The 26,097-nt window shown below is 47.5% G+C and overlaps 23 non-coding genes and 2 pseudogenes across 23 annotated transcripts; all 25 read right to left on the bottom strand.

Annotated features, from left to right (window-relative positions):
• Positions 1 to 401: 401 nt before the first annotated feature.
• On the bottom strand, positions 402 to 619 carry LOC138490173 (small nucleolar RNA U3). The gene has a single exon (XR_011275228.1). It is a non-coding gene; the product is annotated as a small nucleolar RNA U3 (small nucleolar RNA).
• An 824-nt stretch (positions 620 to 1,443) lies between these two features.
• Positions 1,444 to 1,661, bottom strand: LOC138490172 (small nucleolar RNA U3). The gene has a single exon (XR_011275227.1). It is a non-coding gene; the product is annotated as a small nucleolar RNA U3 (small nucleolar RNA).
• Positions 1,662 to 2,496: 835 nt separating this feature from the next.
• On the bottom strand, positions 2,497 to 2,714 carry LOC138490171 (small nucleolar RNA U3). Its single transcript, XR_011275226.1, has one exon. It is a non-coding gene; the product is annotated as a small nucleolar RNA U3 (small nucleolar RNA).
• Positions 2,715 to 3,549: 835 nt separating this feature from the next.
• LOC138490170 (small nucleolar RNA U3) lies at positions 3,550 to 3,767 on the bottom strand. The gene has a single exon (XR_011275225.1). It is a non-coding gene; the product is annotated as a small nucleolar RNA U3 (small nucleolar RNA).
• Positions 3,768 to 4,591: 824 nt separating this feature from the next.
• LOC138490365 (small nucleolar RNA U3) lies at positions 4,592 to 4,809 on the bottom strand. Its single transcript, XR_011275400.1, has one exon. It is a non-coding gene; the product is annotated as a small nucleolar RNA U3 (small nucleolar RNA).
• Positions 4,810 to 5,644: 835 nt separating this feature from the next.
• Positions 5,645 to 5,862, bottom strand: LOC138490169 (small nucleolar RNA U3). The gene has a single exon (XR_011275224.1). It is a non-coding gene; the product is annotated as a small nucleolar RNA U3 (small nucleolar RNA).
• An 824-nt stretch (positions 5,863 to 6,686) lies between these two features.
• On the bottom strand, positions 6,687 to 6,904 carry LOC138490168 (small nucleolar RNA U3). The gene has a single exon (XR_011275223.1). It is a non-coding gene; the product is annotated as a small nucleolar RNA U3 (small nucleolar RNA).
• Positions 6,905 to 7,739: 835 nt separating this feature from the next.
• Positions 7,740 to 7,957, bottom strand: LOC138490167 (small nucleolar RNA U3). Its single transcript, XR_011275222.1, has one exon. It is a non-coding gene; the product is annotated as a small nucleolar RNA U3 (small nucleolar RNA).
• An 835-nt stretch (positions 7,958 to 8,792) lies between these two features.
• Positions 8,793 to 9,010, bottom strand: LOC138490166 (small nucleolar RNA U3). The gene has a single exon (XR_011275221.1). It is a non-coding gene; the product is annotated as a small nucleolar RNA U3 (small nucleolar RNA).
• An 820-nt stretch (positions 9,011 to 9,830) lies between these two features.
• On the bottom strand, positions 9,831 to 10,048 carry LOC138490165 (small nucleolar RNA U3). The gene has a single exon (XR_011275220.1). It is a non-coding gene; the product is annotated as a small nucleolar RNA U3 (small nucleolar RNA).
• Positions 10,049 to 10,883: 835 nt separating this feature from the next.
• On the bottom strand, positions 10,884 to 11,101 carry LOC138490164 (small nucleolar RNA U3). Its single transcript, XR_011275219.1, has one exon. It is a non-coding gene; the product is annotated as a small nucleolar RNA U3 (small nucleolar RNA).
• An 835-nt stretch (positions 11,102 to 11,936) lies between these two features.
• Positions 11,937 to 12,105, bottom strand: LOC138490531 (small nucleolar RNA U3; annotated as a pseudogene).
• Positions 12,106 to 12,929: 824 nt separating this feature from the next.
• LOC138490162 (small nucleolar RNA U3) lies at positions 12,930 to 13,147 on the bottom strand. The gene has a single exon (XR_011275218.1). It is a non-coding gene; the product is annotated as a small nucleolar RNA U3 (small nucleolar RNA).
• Positions 13,148 to 13,971: 824 nt separating this feature from the next.
• Positions 13,972 to 14,189, bottom strand: LOC138490161 (small nucleolar RNA U3). The gene has a single exon (XR_011275217.1). It is a non-coding gene; the product is annotated as a small nucleolar RNA U3 (small nucleolar RNA).
• An 835-nt stretch (positions 14,190 to 15,024) lies between these two features.
• LOC138490160 (small nucleolar RNA U3) lies at positions 15,025 to 15,242 on the bottom strand. The gene has a single exon (XR_011275216.1). It is a non-coding gene; the product is annotated as a small nucleolar RNA U3 (small nucleolar RNA).
• Positions 15,243 to 16,077: 835 nt separating this feature from the next.
• LOC138490159 (small nucleolar RNA U3) lies at positions 16,078 to 16,295 on the bottom strand. Its single transcript, XR_011275215.1, has one exon. It is a non-coding gene; the product is annotated as a small nucleolar RNA U3 (small nucleolar RNA).
• Positions 16,296 to 17,119: 824 nt separating this feature from the next.
• Positions 17,120 to 17,337, bottom strand: LOC138490366 (small nucleolar RNA U3). The gene has a single exon (XR_011275401.1). It is a non-coding gene; the product is annotated as a small nucleolar RNA U3 (small nucleolar RNA).
• An 835-nt stretch (positions 17,338 to 18,172) lies between these two features.
• LOC138490158 (small nucleolar RNA U3) lies at positions 18,173 to 18,390 on the bottom strand. Its single transcript, XR_011275214.1, has one exon. It is a non-coding gene; the product is annotated as a small nucleolar RNA U3 (small nucleolar RNA).
• An 835-nt stretch (positions 18,391 to 19,225) lies between these two features.
• LOC138490682 (small nucleolar RNA U3) lies at positions 19,226 to 19,443 on the bottom strand. Its single transcript, XR_011275600.1, has one exon. It is a non-coding gene; the product is annotated as a small nucleolar RNA U3 (small nucleolar RNA).
• Positions 19,444 to 20,278: 835 nt separating this feature from the next.
• Positions 20,279 to 20,496, bottom strand: LOC138490157 (small nucleolar RNA U3). The gene has a single exon (XR_011275213.1). It is a non-coding gene; the product is annotated as a small nucleolar RNA U3 (small nucleolar RNA).
• An 820-nt stretch (positions 20,497 to 21,316) lies between these two features.
• Positions 21,317 to 21,534, bottom strand: LOC138490156 (small nucleolar RNA U3). Its single transcript, XR_011275212.1, has one exon. It is a non-coding gene; the product is annotated as a small nucleolar RNA U3 (small nucleolar RNA).
• Positions 21,535 to 22,369: 835 nt separating this feature from the next.
• On the bottom strand, positions 22,370 to 22,587 carry LOC138490155 (small nucleolar RNA U3). The gene has a single exon (XR_011275211.1). It is a non-coding gene; the product is annotated as a small nucleolar RNA U3 (small nucleolar RNA).
• Positions 22,588 to 23,422: 835 nt separating this feature from the next.
• LOC138490530 (small nucleolar RNA U3) lies at positions 23,423 to 23,591 on the bottom strand (annotated as a pseudogene).
• An 824-nt stretch (positions 23,592 to 24,415) lies between these two features.
• Positions 24,416 to 24,633, bottom strand: LOC138490154 (small nucleolar RNA U3). Its single transcript, XR_011275210.1, has one exon. It is a non-coding gene; the product is annotated as a small nucleolar RNA U3 (small nucleolar RNA).
• An 824-nt stretch (positions 24,634 to 25,457) lies between these two features.
• LOC138490153 (small nucleolar RNA U3) lies at positions 25,458 to 25,675 on the bottom strand. The gene has a single exon (XR_011275209.1). It is a non-coding gene; the product is annotated as a small nucleolar RNA U3 (small nucleolar RNA).
• Between the last annotated feature and the right edge of the window lie 422 nt (positions 25,676 to 26,097).

The raw sequence follows: 26,097 nt of genomic DNA, 5'->3' as shown, positions 1-26,097 counted from the left end.
GTGATGGAAGGGTATTGCGCGCATTGGCCAGACAAGCATTTGAGTCGGACCTGAAAAGTACCCAGCTGAATAGGCAGATTCAAAGGCAGTACAGTGTTGTTTTCACAGAAGCACGAGGATTGCGCCAGATGAAAAACAGTGGCAAATCAGAATGGCTTAACCTTTGTGAAATGGAAGTAGGCCAGCATGCAACAGCCGGAACTTGTCGCTTGGGTCCCCCAGGGCAGCGCACAAAAGGGCCCACGGCCAATTGTGTTTACCGGGGAGACGCAAGGTGTTTGGTCCATGTGGAGATTTGCACAGCTAACAAATCAGAACCCACATAATCGACAGCACAGACACCAAGCAACCCTAAGAACAGGGGAGCTGTCTCTATTTTTCACCAGAATAATAAGCAGCTAACCACTCAGTTTGTGTTCCCTTCCTCCAACCCTCCTGAAAGGGAGAGAGGAACGGTCATCAATAGCAGACAGCAGCTGCATAAATGCAACACTGTCCACTTGCTTCACGCTCAGAAGAGAACACTTCAACTCTTCCTCGTGGTTAGCGAAGACCAGACACTTTCGAACACATTTCCTCAGTTAAGAACTATAGAAATGATCCCTGAAAGTATAGTCTTAATAGCACAAAGGGCAGCCCAGGTAGGTGGAAGAAGCTGCCACCCATCTCACTTAGGGTGGGAAAGCATCTATCGTCCCAAAGGCAACAAAAAGCCCCCCCATTTCTGCATAGGAAAACCTTTCCCGCAACCCCATAGAAAACCTTTCCTTTCCATAGCGTTGGCAAAAGATGACAAAAATGCCTGTACTTTGTAAATTTACATATTGAAAACCAGCAGCCAATAAAATTCGTCAGTGTGGATGACAGAGACAAGGGGCTCCCATGGCCCAGCCAAGGCTGGCCTCAGTAAACAGAGTGGCCATATTACGATGGCAATGAGTGTTATTCAATATCTGGGAAGCTTTGCAGTGGAATTCGAGCAAGCATAAGTGGGAGGCAACGTGAACAATGGCGGTGTGACTTTTATGAGAACGTAATGCATGTGATGGAAGGGTATTGCGCGCATTGGCCAGACAAGCATTTGAGTCGGACCTGAAAAGTACCCAGCTGAATAGGCAGATTCAAAGGCAGTACAGTGTTGTTTTCACAGAAGCACGAGGATTGCGCCAGATGAAAAACAGTGGCAAATCAGAATGGCTTAACCTTTGTGAAATGGAAGTAGGCCAGCATGCAACAGCCGGAACTTGTCGCTTGGGTCCCCCAGGGCAGCGCACAAAAGGGCCCACGGCCAATTGTGTTTACCGGGGCGACGCAAGGTGTTTGGTCCATGTGGAGATTTGCACAGCTAACAAATCAGAACCCACATAATCGACAGCACAGACACCAAGCAACCCTAAAAACAGGGGAGCTGTCTCTATTTTTCACCAGAATAATAAGCAGCTAACCACTCAGTTTGTGTTCCCTTCCTCCAACCCTCCTGAAAGGGAGAGAGGAACGGTCATCAATAGCAGACAGCAGCTGCATAAATGCAACACTGTCCACTTGCTTCACGCTCAGAAGAGAACACTTCAACTCTTCCTCGTGGTTAGCGAAGACCAGACACTTTCGAACACATTTCCTCAGTTAAGAACTATAGAAATGATCCCTGAAAGTATAGTCTTAATAGCACAAAGGGCAGCCCAGGCAGGTGGAAGAAGCTGCCACCCATCTCACTTAGGGTGGGAAAGCATCTATCGTCCCAAAGGCAACAAAAAGCCCCCCCATTTCTGCATAGGAAAACCTTTCCCGCAACCCCATAGAAAACCTTTCCTTTCCATAGCGTTGGCAAAAGATGACAAAAATGCCTGTACTTTGTAAATTTACATATTGAAGACCAGCAGCCAATAAAATTTGTCAGTGTGGATGACAGAGACAAGGGGCTCCCATGGCCCAGCCAAGGCTGGCCTCAGTAAACAGAGTGGCCATATTACGATGGCAATGAGTGTTATTCAATATCTGGGAAGCTTTGTAGTGGAATTCGAGCAAGCATAAGTGGGAGGCAACGTGAACAATGGCGGTGTGACTTTTATGAGAACGTAATGCATGTGATGGAAGGGTATTGCGCGCATTGGCCAGACAAGCATTTGAGTCAGACCTGAAAAGTACCCAGCTGAATAGGCAGATTCAAATCCCCCAAAGGGGCAGTACAGTGTTGTTTTCACAGAAGCACGAGGATTGCGCCAGATGGAAAACAGTGGCAAATCAGAATGGCTTAACCTTTGTGAAATGGAAGTAGGCCAGCATGCAACAGCCGGAACTTGTCGCTTGGGTCCCCCAGGGCAGCGCACAAAAGGGCCCACGGCCAATTGTGTTTACCGGGGCGACGCAAGGTGTTTGGTCCATGTGGAGATTTGCACAGCTAACAAATCAGAACCCACATAATCGACAGCACAGACACCAAGCAACCCTAAGAACAGGGGAGCTGTCTCTATTTTTCACCAGAATAATAATCAGCTAACCACTCAGTTTGTGTTCCCTTCCTCCAACCCTCCTGAAAGGGAGAGAGGAACGGTCATCAATAGCAGACAGCAGCTGCATAAATGCAACACTGTCCACTTGCTTCACGCTCAGAAGAGAACACTTCAACTCTTCCTCGTGGTTAGCGAAGACCAGACACTTTCGAACACATTTCCTCAGTTAAGAACTATAGAAATGATCCCTGAAAGTATAGTCTTAATAGCACAAAGGGCAGCCCAGGCAGGTGGAAGAAGCTGCCACCCATATCACTTAGGGTGGGAAAGCGTCTATCGTCCCAAAGGCAACAAAAAGCCCCTCCATTTCTGCATAGGAAAACCTTTCCCGCAACACCATAGAAAACATTTCCTATCCATAGCGTTGGCAAAAGATGACAAAAATGCCTGTACTTTGTAAATTTACATATTGAAGACCAGCAGCCAATAAAATTCGTCAGTGTGGATGACAGAGACAAGGGGCTCCCATGGCCCAGCCAAGGCTGGCCTCAGTAAACAGAGTGGCCATATTACGATGGCAATGAGTGTTATTCAATATCTGGGAAGCTTTGCAGTGGAATTCGAGCAAGCATAAGTGGGAGGCAACGTGAACAATGGCGGTGTGACTTTTATGAGAACGTAATGCATGTGATGGAAGGGTATTGCGCGCATTGGCCAGACAAGCATTTGAGTCAGACCTGAAAAGTACCCAGCTGAATAGGCAGATTCAAATCCCCCAAAGGGGCAGTACAGTGTTGTTTTCACAGAAGCACGAGGATTGCGCCAGATGGAAAACAGTGGCAAATCAGAATGGCTTAACCTTTGTGAAATGGAAGTAGGCCAGCATGCAACAGCCGGAACTTGTCGCTTGGGTCCCCCAGGGCAGCGCACAAAAGGGCCCACGGCCAATTGTGTTTACCGGGGCGACGCAAGGTGTTTGGTCCATGTGGAGATTTGCACAGCTAACAAATCAGAACCCACATAATCGACAGCACAGACACCAAGCAACCCTAAGAACAGGGGAGCTGTCTCTATTTTTCACCAGAATAATAAGCAGCTAACCACTCAGTTTGTGTTCCCTTCCTCCAACCCTCCTGAAAGGGAGAGAGGAACGGTCATCAATAGCAGACAGCAGCTGCATAAATGCAACACTGTCCACTTGCTTCACGCTCAGAAGAGAACACTTCAACTCTTCCTCGTGGTTAGCGAAGACCAGACACTTTCGAACACATTTCCTCAGTTAAGAACTATAGAAATGATCCCTGAAAGTATAGTCTTAATAGCACAAAGGGCAGCCCAGGTAGGTGGAAGAAGCTGCCACCCATCTCACTTAGGGTGGGAAAGCATCTATCGTCCCAAAGGCAACAAAAAGCCCCCCCATTTCTGCATAGGAAAACCTTTCCCGCAACCCCATAGAAAACCTTTCCTTTCCATAGCGTTGGCAAAAGATGACAAAAATGCCTGTACTTTGTAAATTTACATATTGAAAACCAGCAGCCAATAAAATTCGTCAGTGTGGATGACAGAGACAAGGGGCTCCCATGGCCCAGCCAAGGCTGGCCTCAGTAAACAGAGTGGCCATATTACGATGGCAATGAGTGTTATTCAATATCTGGGAAGCTTTGCAGTGGAATTCGAGCAAGCATAAGTGGGAGGCAACGTGAACAATGGCGGTGTGACTTTTATGAGAACGTAATGCATGTGATGGAAGGGTATTGCGCGCATTGGCCAGACAAGCATTTGAGTCGGACCTGAAAAGTACCCAGCTGAATAGGCAGATTCAAAGGCAGTACAGTGTTGTTTTCACAGAAGCACGAGGATTGCGCCAGATGAAAAACAGTGGCAAATCAGAATGGCTTAACCTTTGTGAAATGGAAGTAGGCCAGCATGCAACAGCCGGAACTTGTCGCTTGGGTCCCCCAGGGCAGCGCACAAAAGGGCCCACGGCCAATTGTGTTTACCGGGGCGACGCAAGGTGTTTGGTCCATGTGGAGATTTGCACAGCTAACAAATCAGAACCCACATAATCGACAGCACAGACACCAAGCAACCCTAAGAACAGGGGAGCTGTCTCTATTTTTCACCAGAATAATAAGCAGCTAACCACTCAGTTTGTGTTCCCTTCCTCCAACCCTCCTGAAAGGGAGAGAGGAACGGTCATCAATAGCAGACAGCAGCTGCATAAATGCAACACTGTCCACTTGCTTCATGCTCAGAAGAGAACACTTCAACTCTTCCTCGTGGTTAGCGAAGACCAGACACTTTCGAACACATTTCCTCAGTTAAGAACTATAGAAATGATCCCTGAAAGTATAGTCTTAATAGCACAAAGGGCAGCCCAGGCAGGTGGAAGAAGCTGCCACCCATCTCACTTAGGGTGGGAAAGCGTCTATCGTCCCAAAGGCAACAAAAAGCCCCTCCATTTCTGCATAGGAAAACCTTTCCCGCAACACCATAGAAAACATTTCCTATCCATAGCGTTGGCAAAAGATGACAAAAATGCCTGTACTTTGTAAATTTACATATTGAAGACCAGCAGCCAATAAAATTCGTCAGTGTGGATGACAGAGACAAGGGGCTCCCATGGCCCAGCCAAGGCTGGCCTCAGTAAACAGAGTGGCCATATTACGATGGCAATGAGTGTTATTCAATATCTGGGAAGCTTTGCAGTGGAATTCGAGCAAGCATAAGTGGGAGGCAACGTGAACAATGGCGGTGTGACTTTTATGAGAACGTAATGCATGTGATGGAAGGGTATTGCGCGCATTGGCCAGACAAGCATTTGAGTCGGACCTGAAAAGTACCCAGCTGAATAGACAGATTCAAATCCCCCAAAGGGGCAGTACAGTGTTGTTTTCACAGAAGCACGAGGATTGCGCCAGATGGAAAACAGTGGCAAATCAGAATGGCTTAACCTTTGTGAAATGGAAGTAGGCCAGCATGCAACAGCCGGAACTTGTCGCTTGGGTCCCCCAGGGCAGCGCACAAAAGGGCCCACGGCCAATTGTGTTTACCGGGGCGACGCAAGGTGTTTGGTCCATGTGGAGATTTGCACAGCTAACAAATCAGAACCCACATAATCGACAGCACAGACACCAAGCAACCCTAAGAACAGGGGAGCTGTCTCTATTTTTCACCAGAATAATAAGCAGCTAACCACTCAGTTTGTGTTCCCTTCCTCCAACCCTCCTGAAAGGGAGAGAGGAACGGTCATCAATAGCAGACAGCAGCTGCATAAATGCAACACTGTCCACTTGCTTCACGCTCAGAAGAGAACACTTCAACTCTTCCTCGTGGTTAGCGAAGACCAGACACTTTCGAACACATTTCCTCAGTTAAGAACTATAGAAATGATCCCTGAAAGTATAGTCTTAATAGCACAAAGGGCAGCCCAGGCAGGTGGAAGAAGCTGCCACCCATCTCACTTAGGGTGGGAAAGCGTCTATCGTCCCAAAGGCAACAAAAAGCCCCTCCATTTCTGCATAGGAAAACCTTTCCCGCAACACCATAGAAAACATTTCCTATCCATAGCGTTGGCAAAAGATGACAAAAATGCCTGTACTTTGTAAATTTACATATTGAAGACCAGCAGCCAATAAAATTCGTCAGTGTGGATGACAGAGACAAGGGGCTCCCATGGCCCAGCCAAGGCTGGCCTCAGTAAACAGAGTGGCCATATTACGATGGCAATGAGTGTTATTCAATATCTGGGAAGCTTTGCAGTGGAATTCGAGCAAGCATAAGTGGGAGGCAACGTGAACAATGGCGGTGTGACTTTTATGAGAACGTAATGCATGTGATGGAAGGGTATTGCGCGCATTGGCCAGACAAGCATTTGAGTCGGACCTGAAAAGTACCCAGCTGAATAGGCAGATTCAAAGGCAGTACAGTGTTGTTTTCACAGAAGCACGAGGATTGCGCCAGATGGAAAACAGTGGCAAATCAGAATGGCTTAACCTTTGTGAAATGGAAGTAGGCCAGCATGCAACAGCCGGAACTTGTCGCTTGGGTCCCCCAGGGCAGCGCACAAAAGGGCCCACGGCCAATTGTGTTTACCGGGGCGACGCAAGGTGTTTGTTCCATGTGGAGATTTGCACAACTAACAAATCAGAACCCACATAATCGACAGCACAGACACCAAGCAACCCTAAGAACAGGGGAGCTGTCTCTATTTTTCACCAGAATAATAAGCAGCTAACCACTCAGTTTGTGTTCCCTTCCTCCAACCCTCCTGAAAGGGAGAGAGGAACGGTCATCAATAGCAGACAGCAGCTGCATAAATGCAACACTGTCCACTTGCTTCACGCTCAGAAGAGAACACTTCAACTCTTCCTCGTGGTTAGCGAAGACCAGACACTTTCGAACACATTTCCTCAGTTAAGAACTATAGAAATGATCCCTGAAAGTATAGTCTTAATAGCACAAAGGGCAGCCCAGGCAGGTGGAAGAAGCTGCCACCCATCTCACTTAGGGTGGGAAAGCGTCTATCGTCCCAAAGGCAACAAAAAGCCCCTCCATTTCTGCATAGGAAAACCTTTCCCGCAACACCATAGAAAACATTTCCTATCCATAGCGTTGGCAAAAGATGACAAAAATGCCTGTACTTTGTAAATTTACATATTGAAGACCAGCAGCCAATAAAATTCGTCAGTGTGGATGACAGAGACAAGGGGCTCCCATGGCCCAGCCAAGGCTGGCCTCAGTAAACAGAGTGGCCATATTACGATGGCAATGAGTGTTATTCAATATCTGGGAAGCTTTGCAGTGGAATTCGAGCAAGCATAAGTGGGAGGCAACGTGAACAATGGCGGTGTGACTTTTATGAGAACGTAATGCATGTGATGGAAGGGTATTGCGCGCATTGGCCAGACAAGCATTTGAGTCGGACCTGAAAAGTACCCAGCTGAATAGGCAGATTCAAATCCCCCAAAGGGGCAGTACAGTGTTGTTTTCACAGAAGCACGAGGATTGCGCCAGATGGAAAACAGTGGCAAATCAGAATGGCTTAACCTTTGTGAAATGGAAGTAGGCCAGCATGCAACAGCCGGAACTTGTCGCTTGGGTCCCCCAGGGCAGCGCACAAAAGGGCCCATGGCCAATTGTGTTTACCGGGGCGACGCAAGGTGTTTGTTCCATGTGGAGATTTGCACAACTAACAAATCAGAACCCACATAATCGACAGCACAGACACCAAGCAACCCTAAGAACAGGGGAGCTGTCTCTATTTTTCACCAGAATAATAAGCAGCTAACCACTCAGTTTGTGTTCCCTTCCTCCAACCCTCCTGAAAGGGAGAGAGGAACGGTCATCAATAGCAGACAGCAGCTGCATAAATGCAACACTGTCCACTTGCTTCACGCTCAGAAGAGAACACTTCAACTCTTCCTCGTGGTTAGCGAAGACCAGACACTTTCGAACACATTTCCTCAGTTAAGAACTATAGAAATGATCCCTGAAAGTATAGTCTTAATAGCACAAAGGGCAGCCCAGGCAGGTGGAAGAAGCTGCCACCCATCTCACTTAGGGTGGGAAAGCGTCTATCGTCCCAAAGGCAACAAAAAGCCCCTCCATTTCTGCATAGGAAAACCTTTCCCGCAACACCATAGAAAACATTTCCTATCCATAGCGTTGGCAAAAGATGACAAAAATGCCTGTACTTTGTAAATTTACATATTGAAGACCAGCAGCCAATAAAATTCGTCAGTGTGGATGACAGAGACAAGGGGCTCCCATGGCCCAGCCAAGGCTGGCCTCAGTAAACAGAGTGGCCATATTACGATGGCAATGAGTGTTATTCAATATCTGGGAAGCTTTGCAGTGGAATTCGAGCAAGCATAAGTGGGAGGCAACGTGAACAATGGCGGTGTGACTTTTATGAGAACGTAATGCATGTGATGGAAGGGTATTGCGCGCATTGGCCAGACAAGCATTTGAGTCGGACCTGAAAAGTACCCAGCTGAATAGGCAGATTCAAATCCCCCAAAGGGGCAGTACAGTGTTGTTTTCACAGAAGCACGAGGATTGCGCCAGATGGAAAACAGTGGCAAATCAGAATGGCTTAACCTTTGTGAAATGGAAGTAGGCCAGCATGCAACAGCCGTAACTTGTCGCTTGGGTCCCCCAGGGCAGCGCACAAAAGGGCCCATGGCCAATTGTGTTTACCGGGGCGACGCAAGGTGTTTGTTCCATGTGGAGATTTGCACAACTAACAAATCAGAACCCACATAATCGACAGCACAGACACCAAGCAACCCTAAGAACAGGGGAGCTGTCTCTATTTTTCACCAGAATAATAAGCAGCTAACCACTCAGTTTGTGTTCCCTTCCTCCAACCCTCCTGAAAGGGAGAGAGGAACGGTCATCAATAGCAGACAGCAGCTGCATAAATGCAACACTGTCCACTTGCTTCACGCTCAGAAGAGAACACTTCAACTCTTCCTCGTGGTTAGCGAAGACCAGACACTTTCGAACACATTTCCTCAGTTAAGAACTATAGAAATGATCCCTGAAAGTATAGTCTTAATAGCACAAAGGGCAGCCCAGGCAGGTGGAAGAAGCTGCCACCCATCTCACTTAGGGTGGGAAAGCGTCTATCGTCCCAAAGGCAACAAAAAGCCCCTCCATTTCTGCATAGGAAAACCTTTCCCGCAACACCATAGAAAACATTTCCTATCCATAGCGTTGGCAAAAGATGACAAAAATGCCTGTACTTTGTAAATTTACATATTGAAGACCAGCAGCCAATAAAATTCGTCAGTGTGGATGACAGAGACAAGGGGCTCCCATGGCCCAGCCAAGGCTGGCCTCAGTAGAGTGGCCATATTACGATGGCAATGAGTGTTATTCAATATCTGGGAAGCTTTGCAGTGGAATTCGAGCAAGCATAAGTGGGAGGCAACGTGAACAATGGCGGTGTGACTTTTATGAGAACGTAATGCATGTGATGGAAGGGTATTGCGCGCATTGGCCAGACAAGCATTTGAGTCGGACCTGAAAAGTACCCAGCTGAATAGGCAGATTCAAAGGCAGTACAGTGTTGTTTTCACAGAAGCACGAGGATTGCGCCAGATGAAAAACAGTGGCAAATCAGAATGGCTTAACCTTTGTGAAATGGAAGTAGGCCAGCATGCAACAGCCGGAACTTGTCGCTTGGGTCCCCCAGGGCAGCGCACAAAAGGGCCCACGGCCAATTGTGTTTACCGGGGCGACGCAAGGTGTTTGGTCCATGTGGAGATTTGCACAGCTAACAAATCAGAACCCACATAATCGACAGCACAGACACCAAGCAACCCTAAGAACAGGGGAGCTGTCTCTATTTTTCACCAGAATAATAAGCAGCTAACCACTCAGTTTGTGTTCCCTTCCTCCAACCCTCCTGAAAGGGAGAGAGGAACGGTCATCAATAGCAGACAGCAGCTGCATAAATGCAACACTGTCCACTTGCTTCACGCTCAGAAGAGAACACTTCAACTCTTCCTCGTGGTTAGCGAAGACCAGACACTTTCGAACACATTTCCTCAGTTAAGAACTATAGAAATGATCCCTGAAAGTATAGTCTTAATAGCACAAAGGGCAGCCCAGGCAGGTGGAAGAAGCTGCCACCCATCTCACTTAGGGTGGGAAAGCATCTATCGTCCCAAAGGCAACAAAAAGCCCCCCCATTTCTGCATAGGAAAACCTTTCCCGCAACCCCATAGAAAACCTTTCCTTTCCATAGCGTTGGCAAAAGATGACAAAAATGCCTGTACTTTGTAAATTTACATATTGAAGACCAGCAGCCAATAAAATTTGTCAGTGTGGATGACAGAGACAAGGGGCTCCCATGGCCCAGCCAAGGCTGGCCTCAGTAAACAGAGTGGCCATATTACGATGGCAATGAGTGTTATTCAATATCTGGGAAGCTTTGCAGTGGAATTCGAGCAAGCATAAGTGGGAGGCAACGTGAACAATGGCGGTGTGACTTTTATGAGAACGTAATGCATGTGATGGAAGGGTATTGCGCGCATTGGCCAGACAAGCATTTGAGTCGGACCTGAAAAGTACCCAGCTGAATAGACAGATTCAAATCCCCCAAAGGGGCAGTACAGTGTTGTTTTCACAGAAGCACGAGGATTGCGCCAGATGGAAAACAGTGGCAAATCAGAATGGCTTAACCTTTGTGAAATGGAAGTAGGCCAGCATGCAACAGCCGGAACTTGTCGCTTGGGTCCCCCAGGGCAGCGCACAAAAGGGCCCACGGCCAATTGTGTTTACCGGGGCGACGCAAGGTGTTTGGTCCATGTGGAGATTTGCACAGCTAACAAATCAGAACCCACATAATCGACAGCACAGACACCAAGCAACCCTAAGAACAGGGGAGCTGTCTCTATTTTTCACCAGAATAATAAGCAGCTAACCACTCAGTTTGTGTTCCCTTCCTCCAACCCTCCTGAAAGGGAGAGAGGAACGGTCATCAATAGCAGACAGCAGCTGCATAAATGCAACACTGTCCACTTGCTTCACGCTCAGAAGAGAACACTTCAACTCTTCCTCGTGGTTAGCGAAGACCAGACACTTTCGAACACATTTCCTCAGTTAAGAACTATAGAAATGATCCCTGAAAGTATAGTCTTAATAGCACAAAGGGCAGCCCAGGCAGGTGGAAGAAGCTGCCACCCATATCACTTAGGGTGGGAAAGCGTCTATCGTCCCAAAGGCAACAAAAAGCCCCTCCATTTCTGCATAGGAAAACCTTTCCCGCAACACCATAGAAAACATTTCCTATCCATAGCGTTGGCAAAAGATGACAAAAATGCCTGTACTTTGTAAATTTACATATTGAAGACCAGCAGCCAATAAAATTCGTCAGTGTGGATGACAGAGACAAGGGGCTCCCATGGCCCAGCCAAGGCTGGCCTCAGTAAACAGAGTGGCCATATTTCGATGGCAATGAGTGTTATTCAATATCTGGGAAGCTTTGCAGTGGAATTCGAGCAAGCATAAGTGGGAGGCAACGTGAACAATGGCGGTGTGACTTTTATGAGAACGTAATGCATGTGATGGAAGGGTATTGCGCGCATTGGCCAGACAAGCATTTGAGTCAGACCTGAAAAGTACCCAGCTGAATAGGCAGATTCAAATCCCCCAAAGGGGCAGTACAGTGTTGTTTTCACAGAAGCACGAGGATTGCGCCAGATGGAAAACAGTGGCAAATCAGAATGGCTTAACCTTTGTGAAATGGAAGTAGGCCAGCATGCAACAGCCGGAACTTGTCGCTTGGGTCCCCCAGGGCAGCGCACAAAAGGGCCCACGGCCAATTGTGTTTACCGGGGCGACGCAAGGTGTTTGGTCCATGTGGAGATTTGCACAGCTAACAAATCAGAACCCACATAATCGACAGCACAGACACCAAGCAACCCTAAGAACAGGGGAGCTGTCTCTATTTTTCACCAGAATAATAAGCAGCTAACCACTCAGTTTGTGTTCCCTTCCTCCAACCCTCCTGAAAGGGAGAGAGAGGAACGGTCATCAATAGCTGAACACTTCAACTCTTCCTCGTGGTTAGCGCAGACCAGACACTTTCGAACACATTTCCTCAGTTATGAACTATAGAAATGATCCCTGAAAGTATAGTCTTAATAGCACAAAGGGCAGCCCAGGCAGGTGGAAGAAGCTGCCACCCATATCACTTAGGGTGGGAAAGCGTCTATCGTCCCAAAGGCAACAAAAAGCCCCTCCATTTCTGCATAGGAAAACCTTTCCCGCAACACCATAGAAAACATTTCCTATCCATAGCGTTGGCAAAAGATGACAAAAATGCCTGTACTTTGTAAATTTACATATTGAAGACCAGCAGCCAATAAAATTCGTCAGTGTGGATGACAGAGACAAGGGGCTCCCATGGCCCAGCCAAGGCTGGCCTCAGTAAACAGAGTGGCCATATTACGATGGCAATGAGTGTTATTCAATATCTGGGAAGCTTTGCAGTGGAATTCGAGCAAGCATAAGTGGGAGGCAACGTGAACAATGGCGGTGTGACTTTTATGAGAACGTAATGCATGTGATGGAAGGGTATTGCGCGCATTGGCCAGACAAGCATTTGAGTCGGACCTGAAAAGTACCCAGCTGAATAGGCAGATTCAAAGGCAGTACAGTGTTGTTTTCACAGAAGCACGAGGATTGCGCCAGATGAAAAACAGTGGCAAATCAGAATGGCTTAACCTTTGTGAAATGGAAGTAGGCCAGCATGCAACAGCCGGAACTTGTCGCTTGGGTCCCCCAGGGCAGCGCACAAAAGGGCCCACGGCCAATTGTGTTTACCGGGGAGACGCAAGGTGTTTGGTCCATGTGGAGATTTGCACAGCTAACAAATCAGAACCCACATAATCGACAGCACAGACACCAAGCAACCCTAAGAACAGGGGAGCTGTCTCTATTTTTCACCAGAATAATAAGCAGCTAACCACTCAGTTTGTGTTCCCTTCCTCCAACCCTCCTGAAAGGGAGAGAGGAACGGTCATCAATAGCAGACAGCAGCTGCATAAATGCAACACTGTCCACTTGCTTCACGCTCAGAAGAGAACACTTCAACTCTTCCTCGTGGTTAGCGAAGACCAGACACTTTCGAACACATTTCCTCAGTTAAGAACTATAGAAATGATCCCTGAAAGTATAGTCTTAATAGCACAAAGGGCAGCCCAGGTAGGTGGAAGAAGCTGCCACCCATCTCACTTAGGGTGGGAAAGCATCTATCGTCCCAAAGGCAACAAAAAGCCCCCCCATTTCTGCATAGGAAAACCTTTCCCGCAACCCCATAGAAAACCTTTCCTTTCCATAGCGTTGGCAAAAGATGACAAAAATGCCTGTACTTTGTAAATTTACATATTGAAAACCAGCAGCCAATAAAATTCGTCAGTGTGGATGACAGAGACAAGGGGCTCCCATGGCCCAGCCAAGGCTGGCCTCAGTAAACAGAGTGGCCATATTACGATGGCAATGAGTGTTATTCAATATCTGGGAAGCTTTGCAGTGGAATTCGAGCAAGCATAAGTGGGAGGCAACGTGAACAATGGCGGTGTGACTTTTATGAGAACGTAATGCATGTGATGGAAGGGTATTGCGCGCATTGGCCAGACAAGCATTTGAGTCGGACCTGAAAAGTACCCAGCTGAATAGGCAGATTCAAAGGCAGTACAGTGTTGTTTTCACAGAAGCACGAGGATTGCGCCAGATGAAAAACAGTGGCAAATCAGAATGGCTTAACCTTTGTGAAATGGAAGTAGGCCAGCATGCAACAGCCGGAACTTGTCGCTTGGGTCCCCCAGGGCAGCGCACAAAAGGGCCCACGGCCAATTGTGTTTACCGGGGCGACGCAAGGTGTTTGGTCCATGTGGAGATTTGCACAGCTAACAAATCAGAACCCACATAATCGACAGCACAGACACCAAGCAACCCTAAGAACAGGGGAGCTGTCTCTATTCTTCACCAGAATAATAAGCAGCTAACCACTCAGTTTGTGTTCCCTTCCTCCAACCCTCCTGAAAGGGAGAGAGGAACGGTCATCAATAGCAGACAGCAGCTGCATAAATGCAACACTGTCCACTTGCTTCACGCTCAGAAGAGAACACTTCAACTCTTCCTCGTGGTTAGCGAAGACCAGACACTTTCGAACACATTTCCTCAGTTAAGAACTATAGAAATGATCCCTGAAAGTATAGTCTTAATAGCACAAAGGGCAGCCCAGGCAGGTGGAAGAAGCTGCCACCCATCTCACTTAGGGTGGGAAAGCATCTATCGTCCCAAAGGCAACAAAAAGCCCCCCCATTTCTGCATAGGAAAACCTTTCCCGCAACCCCATAGAAAACCTTTCCTTTCCATAGCGTTGGCAAAAGATGACAAAAATGCCTGTACTTTGTAAATTTACATATTGAAGACCAGCAGCCAATAAAATTTGTCAGTGTGGATGACAGAGACAAGGGGCTCCCATGGCCCAGCCAAGGCTGGCCTCAGTAAACAGAGTGGCCATATTACGATGGCAATGAGTGTTATTCAATATCTGGGAAGCTTTGTAGTGGAATTCGAGCAAGCATAAGTGGGAGGCAACGTGAACAATGGCGGTGTGACTTTTATGAGAACGTAATGCATGTGATGGAAGGGTATTGCGCGCATTGGCCAGACAAGCATTTGAGTCAGACCTGAAAAGTACCCAGCTGAATAGGCAGATTCAAATCCCCCAAAGGGGCAGTACAGTGTTGTTTTCACAGAAGCACGAGGATTGCGCCAGATGGAAAACAGTGGCAAATCAGAATGGCTTAACCTTTGTGAAATGGAAGTAGGCCAGCATGCAACAGCCGGAACTTGTCGCTTGGGTCCCCCAGGGCAGCGCACAAAAGGGCCCACGGCCAATTGTGTTTACCGGGGCGACGCAAGGTGTTTGGTCCATGTGGAGATTTGCACAGCTAACAAATCAGAACCCACATAATCGACAGCACAGACACCAAGCAACCCTAAGAACAGGGGAGCTGTCTCTATTTTTCACCAGAATAATAATCAGCTAACCACTCAGTTTGTGTTCCCTTCCTCCAACCCTCCTGAAAGGGAGAGAGGAACGGTCATCAATAGCAGACAGCAGCTGCATAAATGCAACACTGTCCACTTGCTTCACGCTCAGAAGAGAACACTTCAACTCTTCCTCGTGGTTAGCGAAGACCAGACACTTTCGAACACATTTCCTCAGTTAAGAACTATAGAAATGATCCCTGAAAGTATAGTCTTAATAGCACAAAGGGCAGCCCAGGCAGGTGGAAGAAGCTGCCACCCATATCACTTAGGGTGGGAAAGCGTCTATCGTCCCAAAGGCAACAAAAAGCCCCTCCATTTCTGCATAGGAAAACCTTTCCCGCAACACCATAGAAAACATTTCCTATCCATAGCGTTGGCAAAAGATGACAAAAATGCCTGTACTTTGTAAATTTACATATTGAAGACCAGCAGCCAATAAAATTCGTCAGTGTGGATGACAGAGACAAGGGGCTCCCATGGCCCAGCCAAGGCTGGCCTCAGTAAACAGAGTGGCCATATTACGATGGCAATGAGTGTTATTCAATATCTGGGAAGCTTTGCAGTGGAATTCGAGCAAGCATAAGTGGGAGGCAACGTGAACAATGGCGGTGTGACTTTTATGAGAACGTAATGCATGTGATGGAAGGGTATTGCGCGCATTGGCCAGACAAGCATTTGAGTCAGACCTGAAAAGTACCCAGCTGAATAGGCAGATTCAAATCCCCCAAAGGGGCAGTACAGTGTTGTTTTCACAGAAGCACGAGGATTGCGCCAGATGGAAAACAGTGGCAAATCAGAATGGCTTAACCTTTGTGAAATGGAAGTAGGCCAGCATGCAACAGCCGGAACTTGTCGCTTGGGTCCCCCAGGGCAGCGCACAAAAGGGCCCACGGCCAATTGTGTTTACCGGGGCGACGCAAGGTGTTTGGTCCATGTGGAGATTTGCACAGCTAACAAATCAGAACCCACATAATCGACAGCACAGACACCAAGCAACCCTAAGAACAGGGGAGCTGTCTCTATTTTTCACCAGAATAATAAGCAGCTAACCACTCAGTTTGTGTTCCCTTCCTCCAACCCTCCTGAAAGGGAGAGAGGAACGGTCATCAATAGCAGACAGCAGCTGCATAAATGCAACACTGTCCACTTGCTTCACGCTCAGAAGAGAACACTTCAACTCTTCCTCGTGGTTAGCGAAGACCAGACACTTTCGAACACATTTCCTCAGTTAAGAACTATAGAAATGATCCCTGAAAGTATAGTCTTAATAGCACAAAGGGCAGCCCAGGTAGGTGGAAGAAGCTGCCACCCATCTCACTTAGGGTGGGAAAGCATCTATCGTCCCAAAGGCAACAAAAAGCCCCCCCATTTCTGCATAGGAAAACCTTTCCCGCAACCCCATAGAAAACCTTTCCTTTCCATAGCGTTGGCAAAAGATGACAAAAATGCCTGTACTTTGTAAATTTACATATTGAAAACCAGCAGCCAATAAAATTCGTCAGTGTGGATGACAGAGACAAGGGGCTCCCATGGCCCAGCCAAGGCTGGCCTCAGTAAACAGAGTGGCCATATTACGATGGCAATGAGTGTTATTCAATATCTGGGAAGCTTTGCAGTGGAATTCGAGCAAGCATAAGTGGGAGGCAACGTGAACAATGGCGGTGTGACTTTTATGAGAACGTAATGCATGTGATGGAAGGGTATTGCGCGCATTGGCCAGACAAGCATTTGAGTCGGACCTGAAAAGTACCCAGCTGAATAGGCAGATTCAAAGGCAGTACAGTGTTGTTTTCACAGAAGCACGAGGATTGCGCCAGATGAAAAACAGTGGCAAATCAGAATGGCTTAACCTTTGTGAAATGGAAGTAGGCCAGCATGCAACAGCCGGAACTTGTCGCTTGGGTCCCCCAGGGCAGCGCACAAAAGGGCCCACGGCCAATTGTGTTTACCGGGGCGACGCAAGGTGTTTGGTCCATGTGGAGATTTGCACAGCTAACAAATCAGAACCCACATAATCGACAGCACAGACACCAAGCAACCCTAAGAACAGGGGAGCTGTCTCTATTTTTCACCAGAATAATAAGCAGCTAACCACTCAGTTTGTGTTCCCTTCCTCCAACCCTCCTGAAAGGGAGAGAGGAACGGTCATCAATAGCAGACAGCAGCTGCATAAATGCAACACTGTGCACTTGCTTCATGCTCAGAAGAGAACACTTCAACTCTTCCTCGTGGTTAGCGAAGACCAGACACTTTCGAACACATTTCCTCAGTTAAGAACTATAGAAATGATCCCTGAAAGTATAGTCTTAATAGCACAAAGGGCAGCCCAGGCAGGTGGAAGAAGCTGCCACCCATCTCACTTAGGGTGGGAAAGCGTCTATCGTCCCAAAGGCAACAAAAAGCCCCTCCATTTCTGCATAGGAAAACCTTTCCCGCAACACCATAGAAAACATTTCCTATCCATAGCGTTGGCAAAAGATGACAAAAATGCCTGTACTTTGTAAATTTACATATTGAAGACCAGCAGCCAATAAAATTCGTCAGTGTGGATGACAGAGACAAGGGGCTCCCATGGCCCAGCCAAGGCTGGCCTCAGTAAACAGAGTGGCCATATTACGATGGCAATGAGTGTTATTCAATATCTGGGAAGCTTTGCAGTGGAATTCGAGCAAGCATAAGTGGGAGGCAACGTGAACAATGGCGGTGTGACTTTTATGAGAACGTAATGCATGTGATGGAAGGGTATTGCGCGCATTGGCCAGACAAGCATTTGAGTCGGACCTGAAAAGTACCCAGCTGAATAGACAGATTCAAATCCCCCAAAGGGGCAGTACAGTGTTGTTTTCACAGAAGCACGAGGATTGCGCCAGATGGAAAACAGTGGCAAATCAGAATGGCTTAACCTTTGTGAAATGGAAGTAGGCCAGCATGCAACAGCCGGAACTTGTCGCTTGGGTCCCCCAGGGCAGCGCACAAAAGGGCCCACGGCCAATTGTGTTTACCGGGGCGACGCAAGGTGTTTGGTCCATGTGGAGATTTGCACAGCTAACAAATCAGAACCCACATAATCGACAGCACAGACACCAAGCAACCCTAAGAACAGGGGAGCTGTCTCTATTTTTCACCAGAATAATAAGCAGCTAACCACTCAGTTTGTGTTCCCTTCCTCCAACCCTCCTGAAAGGGAGAGAGGAACGGTCATCAATAGCAGACAGCAGCTGCATAAATGCAACACTGTCCACTTGCTTCACGCTCAGAAGAGAACACTTCAACTCTTCCTCGTGGTTAGCGAAGACCAGACACTTTCGAACACATTTCCTCAGTTAAGAACTATAGAAATGATCCCTGAAAGTATAGTCTTAATAGCACAAAGGGCAGCCCAGGCAGGTGGAAGAAGCTGCCACCCATCTCACTTAGGGTGGGAAAGCGTCTATCGTCCCAAAGGCAACAAAAAGCCCCTCCATTTCTGCATAGGAAAACCTTTCCCGCAACACCATAGAAAACATTTCCTATCCATAGCGTTGGCAAAAGATGACAAAAATGCCTGTACTTTGTAAATTTACATATTGAAGACCAGCAGCCAATAAAATTCGTCAGTGTGGATGACAGAGACAAGGGGCTCCCATGGCCCAGCCAAGGCTGGCCTCAGTAAACAGAGTGGCCATATTACGATGGCAATGAGTGTTATTCAATATCTGGGAAGCTTTGCAGTGGAATTCGAGCAAGCATAAGTGGGAGGCAACGTGAACAATGGCGGTGTGACTTTTATGAGAACGTAATGCATGTGATGGAAGGGTATTGCGCGCATTGGCCAGACAAGCATTTGAGTCGGACCTGAAAAGTACCCAGCTGAATAGGCAGATTCAAATCCCCCAAAGGGGCAGTACAGTGTTGTTTTCACAGAAGCACGAGGATTGCGCCAGATGGAAAACAGTGGCAAATCAGAATGGCTTAACCTTTGTGAAATGGAAGTAGGCCAGCATGCAACAGCCGGAACTTGTCGCTTGGGTCCCCCAGGGCAGCGCACAAAAGGGCCCATGGCCAATTGTGTTTACCGGGGCGACGCAAGGTGTTTGTTCCATGTGGAGATTTGCACAACTAACAAATCAGAACCCACATAATCGACAGCACAGACACCAAGCAACCCTAAGAACAGGGGAGCTGTCTCTATTTTTCACCAGAATAATAAGCAGCTAACCACTCAGTTTGTGTTCCCTTCCTCCAACCCTCCTGAAAGGGAGAGAGGAACGGTCATCAATAGCAGACAGCAGCTGCATAAATGCAACACTGTCCACTTGCTTCACGCTCAGAAGAGAACACTTCAACTCTTCCTCGTGGTTAGCGAAGACCAGACACTTTCGAACACATTTCCTCAGTTAAGAACTATAGAAATGATCCCTGAAAGTATAGTCTGAATAGCACAAAGGGCAGCCCAGGCAGGTGGAAGAAGCTGCCACCCATCTCACTTAGGGTGGGAAAGCGTCTATCGTCCCAAAGGCAACAAAAAGCCCCTCCATTTCTGCATAGGAAAACCTTTCCCGCAACACCATAGAAAACATTTCCTATCCATAGCGTTGGCAAAAGATGACAAAAATGCCTGTACTTTGTAAATTTACATATTGAAGACCAGCAGCCAATAAAATTCGTCAGTGTGGATGACAGAGACAAGGGGCTCCCATGGCCCAGCCAAGGCTGGCCTCAGTAAACAGAGTGGCCATATTACGATGGCAATGAGTGTTATTCAATATCTGGGAAGCTTTGCAGTGGAATTCGAGCAAGCATAAGTGGGAGGCAACGTGAACAATGGCGGTGTGACTTTTATGAGAACGTAATGCATGTGATGGAAGGGTATTGCGCGCATTGGCCAGACAAGCATTTGAGTCGGACCTGAAAAGTACCCAGCTGAATAGGCAGATTCAAATCCCCCAAAGGGGCAGTACAGTGTTGTTTTCACAGAAGCACGAGGATTGCGCCAGATGGAAAACAGTGGCAAATCAGAATGGCTTAACCTTTGTGAAATGGAAGTAGGCCAGCATGCAACAGCCGTAACTTGTCGCTTGGGTCCCCCAGGGCAGCGCACAAAAGGGCCCATGGCCAATTGTGTTTACCGGGGCGACGCAAGGTGTTTGTTCCATGTGGAGATTTGCACAACTAACAAATCAGAACCCACATAATCGACAGCACAGACACCAAGCAACCCTAAGAACAGGGGAGCTGTCTCTATTTTTCACCAGAATAATAAGCAGCTAACCACTCAGTTTGTGTTCCCTTCCTCCAACCCTCCTGAAAGGGAGAGAGGAACGGTCATCAATAGCAGACAGCAGCTGCATAAATGCAACACTGTCCACTTGCTTCACGCTCAGAAGAGAACACTTCAACTCTTCCTCGTGGTTAGCGAAGACCAGACACTTTCGAACACATTTCCTCAGTTAAGAACTATAGAAATGATCCCTGAAAGTATAGTCTTAATAGCACAAAGGGCAGCCCAGGCAGGTGGAAGAAGCTGCCACCCATCTCACTTAGGGTGGGAAAGCGTCTATCGTCCCAAAGGCAACAAAAAGCCCCTCCATTTCTGCATAGGAAAACCTTTCCCGCAACACCATAGAAAACATTTCCTATCCATAGCGTTGGCAAAAGATGACAAAAATGCCTGTACTTTGTAAATTTACATATTGAAGACCAGCAGCCAATAAAATTCGTCAGTGTGGATGACAGAGACAAGGGGCTCCCATGGCCCAGCCAAGGCTGGCCTCAGTAGAGTGGCCATATTACGATGGCAATGAGTGTTATTCAATATCTGGGAAGCTTTGCAGTGGAATTCGAGCAAGCATAAGTGGGAGGCAACGTGAACAATGGCGGTGTGACTTTTATGAGAACGTAATGCATGTGATGGAAGGGTATTGCGCGCATTGGCCAGACAAGCATTTGAGTCGGACCTGAAAAGTACCCAGCTGAATAGGCAGATTCAAAGGCAGTACAGTGTTGTTTTCACAGAAGCACGAGGATTGCGCCAGATGAAAAACAGTGGCAAATCAGAATGGCTTAACCTTTGTGAAATGGAAGTAGGCCAGCATGCAACAGCCGGAACTTGTCGCTTGGGTCCCCCAGGGCAGCGCACAAAAGGGCCCACGGCCAATTGTGTTTACCGGGGCGACGCAAGGTGTTTGGTCCATGTGGAGATTTGCACAGCTAACAAATCAGAACCCACATAATCGACAGCACAGACACCAAGCAACCCTAAGAACAGGGGAGCTGTCTCTATTTTTCACCAGAATAATAAGCAGCTAACCACTCAGTTTGTGTTCCCTTCCTCCAACCCTCCTGAAAGGGAGAGAGGAACGGTCATCAATAGCAGACAGCAGCTGCATAAATGCAACACTGTCCACTTGCTTCACGCTCAGAAGAGAACACTTCAACTCTTCCTCGTGGTTAGCGAAGACCAGACACTTTCGAACACATTTCCTCAGTTAAGAACTATAGAAATGATCCCTGAAAGTATAGTCTTAATAGCACAAAGGGCAGCCCAGGCAGGTGGAAGAAGCTGCCACCCATCTCACTTAGGGTGGGAAAGCATCTATCGTCCCAAAGGCAACAAAAAGCCCCCCCATTTCTGCATAGGAAAACCTTTCCCGCAACCCCATAGAAAACCTTTCCTTTCCATAGCGTTGGCAAAAGATGACAAAAATGCCTGTACTTTGTAAATTTACATATTGAAGACCAGCAGCCAATAAAATTTGTCAGTGTGGATGACAGAGACAAGGGGCTCCCATGGCCCAGCCAAGGCTGGCCTCAGTAAACAGAGTGGCCATATTACGATGGCAATGAGTGTTATTCAATATCTGGGAAGCTTTGCAGTGGAATTCGAGCAAGCATAAGTGGGAGGCAACGTGAACAATGGCGGTGTGACTTTTATGAGAACGTAATGCATGTGATGGAAGGGTATTGCGCGCATTGGCCAGACAAGCATTTGAGTCGGACCTGAAAAGTACCCAGCTGAATAGACAGATTCAAATCCCCCAAAGGGGCAGTACAGTGTTGTTTTCACAGAAGCACGAGGATTGCGCCAGATGGAAAACAGTGGCAAATCAGAATGGCTTAACCTTTGTGAAATGGAAGTAGGCCAGCATGCAACAGCCGGAACTTGTCGCTTGGGTCCCCCAGGGCAGCGCACAAAAGGGCCCACGGCCAATTGTGTTTACCGGGGCGACGCAAGGTGTTTGGTCCATGTGGAGATTTGCACAGCTAACAAATCAGAACCCACATAATCGACAGCACAGACACCAAGCAACCCTAAGAACAGGGGAGCTGTCTCTATTTTTCACCAGAATAATAAGCAGCTAACCACTCAGTTTGTGTTCCCTTCCTCCAACCCTCCTGAAAGGGAGAGAGGAACGGTCATCAATAGCAGACAGCAGCTGCATAAATGCAACACTGTCCACTTGCTTCACGCTCAGAAGAGAACACTTCAACTCTTCCTCGTGGTTAGCGAAGACCAGACACTTTCGAACACATTTCCTCAGTTAAGAACTATAGAAATGATCCCTGAAAGTATAGTCTTAATAGCACAAAGGGCAGCCCAGGCAGGTGGAAGAAGCTGCCACCCATATCACTTAGGGTGGGAAAGCGTCTATCGTCCCAAAGGCAACAAAAAGCCCCTCCATTTCTGCATAGGAAAACCTTTCCCGCAACACCATAGAAAACATTTCCTATCCATAGCGTTGGCAAAAGATGACAAAAATGCCTGTACTTTGTAAATTTACATATTGAAGACCAGCAGCCAATAAAATTCGTCAGTGTGGATGACAGAGACAAGGGGCTCCCATGGCCCAGCCAAGGCTGGCCTCAGTAAACAGAGTGGCCATATTTCGATGGCAATGAGTGTTATTCAATATCTGGGAAGCTTTGCAGTGGAATTCGAGCAAGCATAAGTGGGAGGCAACGTGAACAATGGCGGTGTGACTTTTATGAGAACGTAATGCATGTGATGGAAGGGTATTGCGCGCATTGGCCAGACAAGCATTTGAGTCAGACCTGAAAAGTACCCAGCTGAATAGGCAGATTCAAATCCCCCAAAGGGGCAGTACAGTGTTGTTTTCACAGAAGCACGAGGATTGCGCCAGATGGAAAACAGTGGCAAATCAGAATGGCTTAACCTTTGTGAAATGGAAGTAGGCCAGCATGCAACAGCCGGAACTTGTCGCTTGGGTCCCCCAGGGCAGCGCACAAAAGGGCCCACGGCCAATTGTGTTTACCGGGGCGACGCAAGGTGTTTGGTCCATGTGGAGATTTGCACAGCTAACAAATCAGAACCCACATAATCGACAGCACAGACACCAAGCAACCCTAAGAACAGGGGAGCTGTCTCTATTTTTCACCAGAATAATAAGCAGCTAACCACTCAGTTTGTGTTCCCTTCCTCCAACCCTCCTGAAAGGGAGAGAGAGGAACGGTCATCAATAGCTGAACACTTCAACTCTTCCTCGTGGTTAGCGCAGACCAGACACTTTCGAACACATTTCCTCAGTTATGAACTATAGAAATGATCCCTGAAAGTATAGTCTTAATAGCACAAAGGGCAGCCCAGGCAGGTGGAAGAAGCTGCCACCCATATCACTTAGGGTGGGAAAGCGTCTATCGTCCCAAAGGCAACAAAAAGCCCCTCCATTTCTGCATAGGAAAACCTTTCCCGCAACACCATAGAAAACATTTCCTATCCATAGCGTTGGCAAAAGATGACAAAAATGCCTGTACTTTGTAAATTTACATATTGAAGACCAGCAGCCAATAAAATTCGTCAGTGTGGATGACAGAGACAAGGGGCTCCCATGGCCCAGCCAAGGCTGGCCTCAGTAAACAGAGTGGCCATATTACGATGGCAATGAGTGTTATTCAATATCTGGGAAGCTTTGCAGTGGAATTCGAGCAAGCATAAGTGGGAGGCAACGTGAACAATGGCGGTGTGACTTTTATGAGAACGTAATGCATGTGATGGAAGGGTATTGCGCGCATTGGCCAGACAAGCATTTGAGTCGGACCTGAAAAGTACCCAGCTGAATAGGCAGATTCAAAGGCAGTACAGTGTTGTTTTCACAGAAGCACGAGGATTGCGCCAGATGAAAAACAGTGGCAAATCAGAATGGCTTAACCTTTGTGAAATGGAAGTAGGCCAGCATGCAACAGCCGGAACTTGTCGCTTGGGTCCCCCAGGGCAGCGCACAAAAGGGCCCACGGCCAATTGTGTTTACCGGGGAGACGCAAGGTGTTTGGTCCATGTGGAGATTTGCACAGCTAACAAATCAGAACCCACATAATCGACAGCACAGACACCAAGCAACCCTAAGAACAGGGGAGCTGTCTCTATTTTTCACCAGAATAATAAGCAGCTAACCACTCAGTTTGTGTTCCCTTCCTCCAACCCTCCTGAAAGGGAGAGAGGAACGGTCATCAATAGCAGACAGCAGCTGCATAAATGCAACACTGTCCACTTGCTTCACGCTCAGAAGAGAACACTTCAACTCTTCCTCGTGGTTAGCGAAGACCAGACACTTTCGAACACATTTCCTCAGTTAAGAACTATAGAAATGATCCCTGAAAGTATAGTCTTAATAGCACAAAGGGCAGCCCAGGTAGGTGGAAGAAGCTGCCACCCATCTCACTTAGGGTGGGAAAGCATCTATCGTCCCAAAGGCAACAAAAAGCCCCCCCATTTCTGCATAGGAAAACCTTTCCCGCAACCCCATAGAAAACCTTTCCTTTCCATAGCGTTGGCAAAAGATGACAAAAATGCCTGTACTTTGTAAATTTACATATTGAAAACCAGCAGCCAATAAAATTCGTCAGTGTGGATGACAGAGACAAGGGGCTCCCATGGCCCAGCCAAGGCTGGCCTCAGTAAACAGAGTGGCCATATTACGATGGCAATGAGTGTTATTCAATATCTGGGAAGCTTTGCAGTGGAATTCGAGCAAGCATAAGTGGGAGGCAACGTGAACAATGGCGGTGTGACTTTTATGAGAACGTAATGCATGTGATGGAAGGGTATTGCGCGCATTGGCCAGACAAGCATTTGAGTCGGACCTGAAAAGTACCCAGCTGAATAGGCAGATTCAAAGGCAGTACAGTGTTGTTTTCACAGAAGCACGAGGATTGCGCCAGATGAAAAACAGTGGCAAATCAGAATGGCTTAACCTTTGTGAAATGGAAGTAGGCCAGCATGCAACAGCCGGAACTTGTCGCTTGGGTCCCCCAGGGCAGCGCACAAAAGGGCCCACGGCCAATTGTGTTTACCGGGGCGACGCAAGGTGTTTGGTCCATGTGGAGATTTGCACAGCTAACAAATCAGAACCCACATAATCGACAGCACAGACACCAAGCAACCCTAAGAACAGGGGAGCTGTCTCTATTCTTCACCAGAATAATAAGCAGCTAACCACTCAGTTTGTGTTCCCTTCCTCCAACCCTCCTGAAAGGGAGAGAGGAACGGTCATCAATAGCAGACAGCAGCTGCATAAATGCAACACTGTCCACTTGCTTCACGCTCAGAAGAGAACACTTCAACTCTTCCTCGTGGTTAGCGAAGACCAGACACTTTCGAACACATTTCCTCAGTTAAGAACTATAGAAATGATCCCTGAAAGTATAGTCTTAATAGCACAAAGGGCAGCCCAGGCAGGTGGAAGAAGCTGCCACCCATCTCACTTAGGGTGGGAAAGCATCTATCGTCCCAAAGGCAACAAAAAGCCCCCCCATTTCTGCATAGGAAAACCTTTCCCGCAACCCCATAGAAAACCTTTCCTTTCCATAGCGTTGGCAAAAGATGACAAAAATGCCTGTACTTTGTAAATTTACATATTGAAGACCAGCAGCCAATAAAATTTGTCAGTGTGGATGACAGAGACAAGGGGCTCCCATGGCCCAGCCAAGGCTGGCCTCAGTAAACAGAGTGGCCATATTACGATGGCAATGAGTGTTATTCAATATCTGGGAAGCTTTGCAGTGGAATTCGAGCAAGCATAAGTGGGAGGCAACGTGAACAATGGCGGTGTGACTTTTATGAGAACGTAATGCA

Source organism: Ambystoma mexicanum, chromosome 9 (assembly GCF_040938575.1).
Source record: "Ambystoma mexicanum isolate Mex_15411 chromosome 9, UKY_AmexF1_1, whole genome shotgun sequence".
Classification (NCBI taxonomy): domain Eukaryota; kingdom Metazoa; phylum Chordata; class Amphibia; order Caudata; family Ambystomatidae; genus Ambystoma; species Ambystoma mexicanum.
This window is presented reverse-complemented; position numbering and strand designations above follow the sequence as displayed.